This window comes from Benincasa hispida, chromosome 8 (assembly GCF_009727055.1).
Source record: "Benincasa hispida cultivar B227 chromosome 8, ASM972705v1, whole genome shotgun sequence".
NCBI classification, from domain to species: Eukaryota; Viridiplantae; Streptophyta; class Magnoliopsida; order Cucurbitales; family Cucurbitaceae; genus Benincasa; species Benincasa hispida.
In genome coordinates, this window is record NC_052356.1 from 60,246,799 (window position 1) to 60,253,565 (window position 6,767).

Consider the following 6,767-nt stretch of genomic DNA (forward strand, 5'->3'; position numbering starts at 1 on the left):
TAAACCTTGCTAAAATGTTAGTATGAGCATGACTTGAAGTCAAATAAGTTAGAGATAAATATTATGCCACAATAATTAAGGTAGAAAAATTACATAGCAAAAGTCAAAATGATTGTTATTTTAAAAATTGAGAGACTAAATTCAAACAAATTTGACCTTTTAAGAACCAAAACAAATATTTTAAAAATTGATAGACAAAACCAACATAAAAATTTAGAAACTAAAATAAGATTTAAGTCTCCATCTTATTAACACATTATCTTCAAACTTATATTATTTATTTATTATTATTATTATTATTTTGAAAAGTTTCAAGTTTATAAATTAAAGACATAAGATGTATTTTTGTCTTTGAAATCAAGACATAACATATGAGATGTTCAATACATTTTAATATCAATTCACCAAATTATCAATGGTTCACCGAATTTATTGATGGACTTTACAATTTACTCATACAATAAAGATTAAATTAAAAACCCATCTTATAAAAAGTAATTAAAAAAAAGGAACGCAGATAAATGATTAATATAAAATGAAAAAATTAAACTAAAAAGTTGACAGCTGTGGGATTTGAACCCACGCCCTTTCGGACCAGAGCCTAAATCTGGCGCCTTAGACCACTCGGCCAAACTGTCATATTTGTGAGAGTGGTTAATGTTTTATTATTTGTTTTATTTTTTACTTTTCCAAGTAAATATGTAAATGGTAGTGACGTAAAATTTTCGAAATGGCAATTTCTTTTGGGTATCTAGGAGATTTGATAAAATAAGCTTTAAAAATTAAGTTTGTAGTCTTGACTTATTATTTTTACAAAAATGAGAAAAAATTAAGTTCAACCCACATTTCACACTCCTACTACTAATAGATACTTGATATATTATTGATAGACGGTTGAAAATGACAAGTTATTTAAGCGTTTTAAATTTAAGAATATTTAAGTAAATAAAGGCTTGTGATAATTTTGTAATTAAATGGATCTTCATTTAATTAGGGATCATATATATCGTTTTAAGTTGAAAAATGGAGGGGATGTCGCACAAATCAAAACACACATCTAGAGAAAGAAACGTGAATCTACCGTCATGAGATAGATAGTGAGAGGGAGAGTGAGAAACTTGTAGGTGATGATCAACAGACGAACAATGATATGACAAAGGCAAGAAGCGGTCAATTGACTGGACAAATTGGAGATTGAAATGTGAGAGTAAGGGAGACAACTGAGAAAAGGTTTGTGCGTAAAGGTGTATTGTGATTTGAGGAATCGAATAATTTGTCATATTTGCAAAATTTAAAAAGTTGGCTTACTAAATCTTAATCTTAATTTTTCTTTCTTTCAAAATTATAAAATGAATAAAAATTAACCTTGGGCTAATGTATAAGAATCGAAAGAAATGATTTTATATTAAAAGAAAAAAAAGAAAAAATTGCATTGGATATCAAGTTAATATTATATTTTAGCATTCATATCATCAACTTTTAAAATATTGTAGGTATGGCAAAATCTTAAAAAGTTAAAATCACATTCTGACAGTATCTTAGATTTTATATTTGATTTTTCACTTATTTCAAAACTATCGTCATAATTAAATCTTGATTCATGATTTCATCTTCTCACGCGTTTTTTTCTTATACGTTTGAAGCCTTCGTCTCTTTGAAAAACAAGCCCTAAAATTATGTTCAAGATTCTTTTGATTCATGATTTCTCTCAGTTGTGCTCGTTCATGATTCATGTTGAAGATTTCTTTTGATTTTGATTTCATATTGGTTTCGATTTCATCAATTGGAGACTTCTTGAAGCCAAGTTCTCTATTTTGCGGTTTATGTTTGATCTTTTTTTTCTTGAAGTTCGTCCTCTCCTTCTCATTCACGATTGCGCATTAATAATTTTTATTTTGAAATCAGTCTTTTACTGGTTTAGATTTGGTCATCTAAGATTTCTTGAGAGAATTTCTCTATTTTCAATGGTTTGTGTTCGATTTTTTATTTGAAGATTCTTTGTAGGTCATTAATTTTTCTTGATTTCATAATTGATTTTTTGTTTATGTCTGTGTTTGATTTATTTGTTTGAGATGAAAGTTTATTCGATTGTTTCCTTGAAGTTCATCCTTACTTGTGTTCGATTTTTCTTGTTTTCAAGAGCAACTTTTTGTTCGATTTTGTGCTCAGTTTGTATTTGATTTATCTTTTTAATGCTAGATAGTTTGTTTGATTGTTTCCTTAAAATTCATTCTTGCTTGAAGATTATTTGTAGTTTTTGTTTCAATTTATGTTCAATTTCTCTGTTTACAGATTTTGTATTTCAGTTTTTGTTCTTATTCTTCTATTGTTCTTTGATTCTTTTGTGTTATTTTTTCATTTCAATTTTTCTATGTCATTGAGATGATTTATATCTAATTGTCATTTATTTGCTACCTGATTTTTATTTGATACTTAGTAGTATATGATTTATATCTGATTGTCATCTGATTGTTAGATATTAAACACTTTTTGATATCTATTTTATTGTTAAGTGATGGCTATTTGATTAATATTTGTTTTCTGTCTGATTATCATAATTGGTATTATATACTTATATATCAATGTCAATTTGATCTTATACTTAGTTTTTGTAATGAGTGATAAGAAAGCTAGTTGATGAATCACAGAGTTTCACAGTAAGTGATTGCTATTTGATTGCTTAATCGTTGTCTTATGTTGATTGTCATCATATTGGTATATGATTGTCATCTAATTGCCATTAGATTGGTATATGATTGTCAGTAGATTGGTATATGATTGTCATCTGATTGTCAGTAGATTGGTATATGATTGTTATCTGATTGTCATCTTATATTATTTATTTTGATTTTATATTTTTTTAGGTTAATCCTATTGGTGATTTTGAATATCAAGTAGTTGATGGGGTAAAATATTTATGGTAAAGTTGAATTGCTATAGTTGCAACTATCGAGTTTGGGATTTGGAAGAAATACCATGCATTCATGCTCTTGTTGTTATTAGTGGACTTGATTTAAATCCATATTCCTTTGTCTTAAAGTATTATTTTACTAGCACATTTGGCATCAACGTATGGTGGAGTAGTTTATCTTGTTGGTAACCATAAGGAGTATCGTAGAGGTGAATGACATTATGTTGTCTCCAATTGTTAAGCGTCAAGCAGGAAGACCTCATAAACAAATGATACCTTCAATTGATGAATTGAAGAACAAAGAAAGTGTAATCATTGTAAGTGTGTTGATCATAACAAAAGAAAATGTAAAAAATGCACCTGTTTGAACAATGGTATTATGTACATCAAAGATATTTTTACTATTTGTTTTCATTTGAGTATATAACAGTGTATTGTTTTAGTATATTAGTGGATTGATTTTGAAATTGTTTTTAATATAAGAACAATATTGCTATTATCCTTTGAGTGAAACTAAAATTTCCTACACCATATTAAAGATATATAGGCAAGTCAGGTACTCTTGAATACATTTTCATTAGAAGATAATCAGATGACAATCAAATTACAGTCATATAGCAATATCACAAATAACAAACTATGTGACAAGGAATATAAGATAATCATATGACAATCAGAAAGTAATCAGATAATCTAGAAACATAAACTAGAAGAAAAGAGGAAAACATTCTTGAAAGCTTGGATGATCAAGTTTCAGTTTCCTTCAATGATCAAGTTTATTCTTGGAAAGTTGTAATTTCACAATCAATCAAAATAATGTGCTAACTTCAAAGTTTAACGTTATATGAAAACATTGTTCTACATGTTATCAACAAAAAACCATAAAGTCTAACATCAAACCTACGTAAAGTCTAACATCAAAGCCTACAAATTTTCAAAACAAAAACATCTCATTTTGGTTGTGAAATGTTCATGAAAACTATGTACTTCAATAATAGTGGTTGTAAAATGTCCTTTTTTTCTTAAGATTTGAGTTTCAACTTTTTTCTTGGTCGTTCATTCTCCATTTTAGGTTTATCTTATGAAACTTTTCTCATCTGCATTCTATTCTCAACAACCTAAAAAATAAAGAATGAATTAGAAATAAATATAAGATAGTAATCAGAAGGTAATTGAAAATAGATCATATAGCAATCGAATAGCAATTTGATAGAAATTTAGGAGTCATTGGTTTAAAAATTTTAAAGATGCCTGGGAAAAAAGAATATCTGGGAATAAGATGTCTGAAAATCAAAGACAACTGTTTAGTTATGCTTTGCATTTAATTTATGAAATTAAGCATAAAAATCTTATTATAATTATAATATATTAATAATTTAAAGAATAAACAACATTCTATATATCCATAAAAATTAAGTAGTTATGAATCAATAATAATTTTAATTATAAATATTTAAAGATTGAGTGATTTATAATTAAAATTAACTAATTAATGCATTTAATGAACGTCAGACTAATTATAGTCCAATACTTAATCATTTTTATTATTGATTAAGTTCAACATTAGTAATTTTAATTTTAATTAAATAATATAAAAATATATTTTAATGGTCAATGTACTATATAAAAAGTGAAAAAAATGAGATTAAAAAATGATATATTAATAAAGAATACTAAAAAGTGTTTTGTAAATATGATATGCTAATAATGAATAGAGTAATAAAACTTAAGCACAATAAATAATCAATGATGATTATATGTTCATAATGAATGATCAAATTAAAATTAATCTCAATAGATAATTACTTGATTATTAAAAAAACAATAAAGTAATAAATTATTATTATTGAAAAAAATGAAGTCTAATACTAACTAAAGTTAACTAATCTTAGTTTACTAATTAAATATATTTAAGATATTATTGGCTAATAAATTAATAATTCATGCAAAAAATAGTTTCATTTATTTAATACTTTTTTATTATAAAAATAATTTAAGTAAATATTTTAATAGATTATTATTGATTTATTAAAACAAATAATTATATTAAGTTTATTAAACGCNAAATAATTTAAGTAAATATTTTAATAGATTATTATTGATTTATTAAAATAAATATTTATATTATTTTTGTTAAATTAATATTAATTAATTAATTAATTAACTATATTCAAAGTGAAATTATATGTAAAATGAAAAACAGATGGAGAGGAGAAAAGAGAACCCACAGTTTTGGAAGGAAATAGAAACCTTATCTATGGGAAATGAGGATGTCTGAGAATAGCTTATTTCCAGGCAAAGAGTTTAAATTTGTAAAACAAACATCTGAATTGGATGTATGTACCAATTCTCATGCAGAAAACGCTCCAACCAAACGACACTTTAAGGTATTTCGATAATGATTATAGTGAAGAAAATAATGTTACCAATTTTTTGTTGATCAATAGGCAATCTAACAATGTGGTAATATGCTACTTACTTCAGGGTTTTGGTTGATCCTTGTTCTTTTACTTTGTTTTTTTGTTGAACATTCTCCCTTCTCAACTTTTCTTAGTCGTTTTTTTTTTCATCTTTCTTGTCCTTCCTATTTTTTGCTATAAAAAATAATTAGATGACAATAGATAGGAAAGAAAAAAAGAAGGCAATCAAAAGGAAATAAGATGACAATCACATGATAATTAGAAGACAATCATAAACTATTAACTATTTGACAAAAAATAGAAGGTAATCAATTGACAATCAGTTGACTATACTAGAAATTATGAACTATGTGACAGGGGATATAGTGTAATCATATGGTAATCAGGAGATAATCAAATGACTATCTGAAAATATTAACTAATTGACAAAGAATATAAAGAAAATTATAGAGAAATTTTGAGAAAAAAGAAAACTCTATATGTTGAGAGAAGCAAAAACAACAACCACATAAAGCAATCTTCCTAATTATATTCTCTTTCAAATACTACTAACTTTCTAGAGAAAAAAAAAATGGTAATCAGATGGCAATTTCAAAACTTACAAGCAACAAAACGCATCAAAATCTAAAAGTCGACTTCTCCAATAAATACACAATAAAAACATGAACTATTTTAAAAACAGAGCTTCATAAAGAAAATTATAGAGAAAAAATGAGAAAAAGGAAAACTCTATGCATTGAGAAAAGCAAAAACAACCAATTGAAGCAATTTTACATATTTTTATCTCATCCTTCTCTCTCACTTGAAGCAAAAACAAGAGCCTTAAGAGGAAGATTTTTGTGGGTAAGAGAAATCAGTGTGTAATCGGTGTGAAATCAGCATTGAGGAACTGGAGTGGAAGATGGACTCGACGTTGAAGAGAAGAGGAAGAAATTGGAGTAAGAGGAAAATATTTGCTCGGTGAAGAGAACTGAAGAAGAGAAATCAAACCCTCAAAATAAGGTTGAAGAGGAGTGTGAATTGATTCAAATAAGTGGGGGTATTTTCGACCTTTTAATTTGACCCCATTGGCAAAATTGGGCTGGACTTATAAAAACTGACATTTTTGCAAAATCAATCAACATTATCCATAGGCCTAATTTTAGAAAACAATTTACACATTCCTACAACCATCCCAAAAAAATCATTTTCAACTATGTAAAAGATTAAGATGATTATTACAACTTCAAATGTAATATAAACATTATTTATACGATACTATTTAGGAAAAATAACACATAAGGCCTTAATAAAGACTCTATATCATATTTATGTCCAACTTTTCTATTATTTACAAGAATGTTTAAATGGACTTCTTACTTACACAAATATTATGGCTCAATTATCTTTTTATCTTCAACCTATGATCAGTTACATATTAAAAATAAAAATTAAAA

At 26.2% G+C, this 6,767-nt stretch overlaps 1 non-coding gene across 1 annotated transcript; it reads right to left on the bottom strand.

The window, feature by feature from the left end:
• Window positions 1-558: 558 nt before the first annotated feature.
• On the bottom strand, window positions 559-638 carry TRNAL-UAG. The gene has a single exon. It is a non-coding gene; the product is annotated as a tRNA-Leu (tRNA).
• Between the last annotated feature and the right edge of the window lie 6,129 nt (window positions 639-6,767).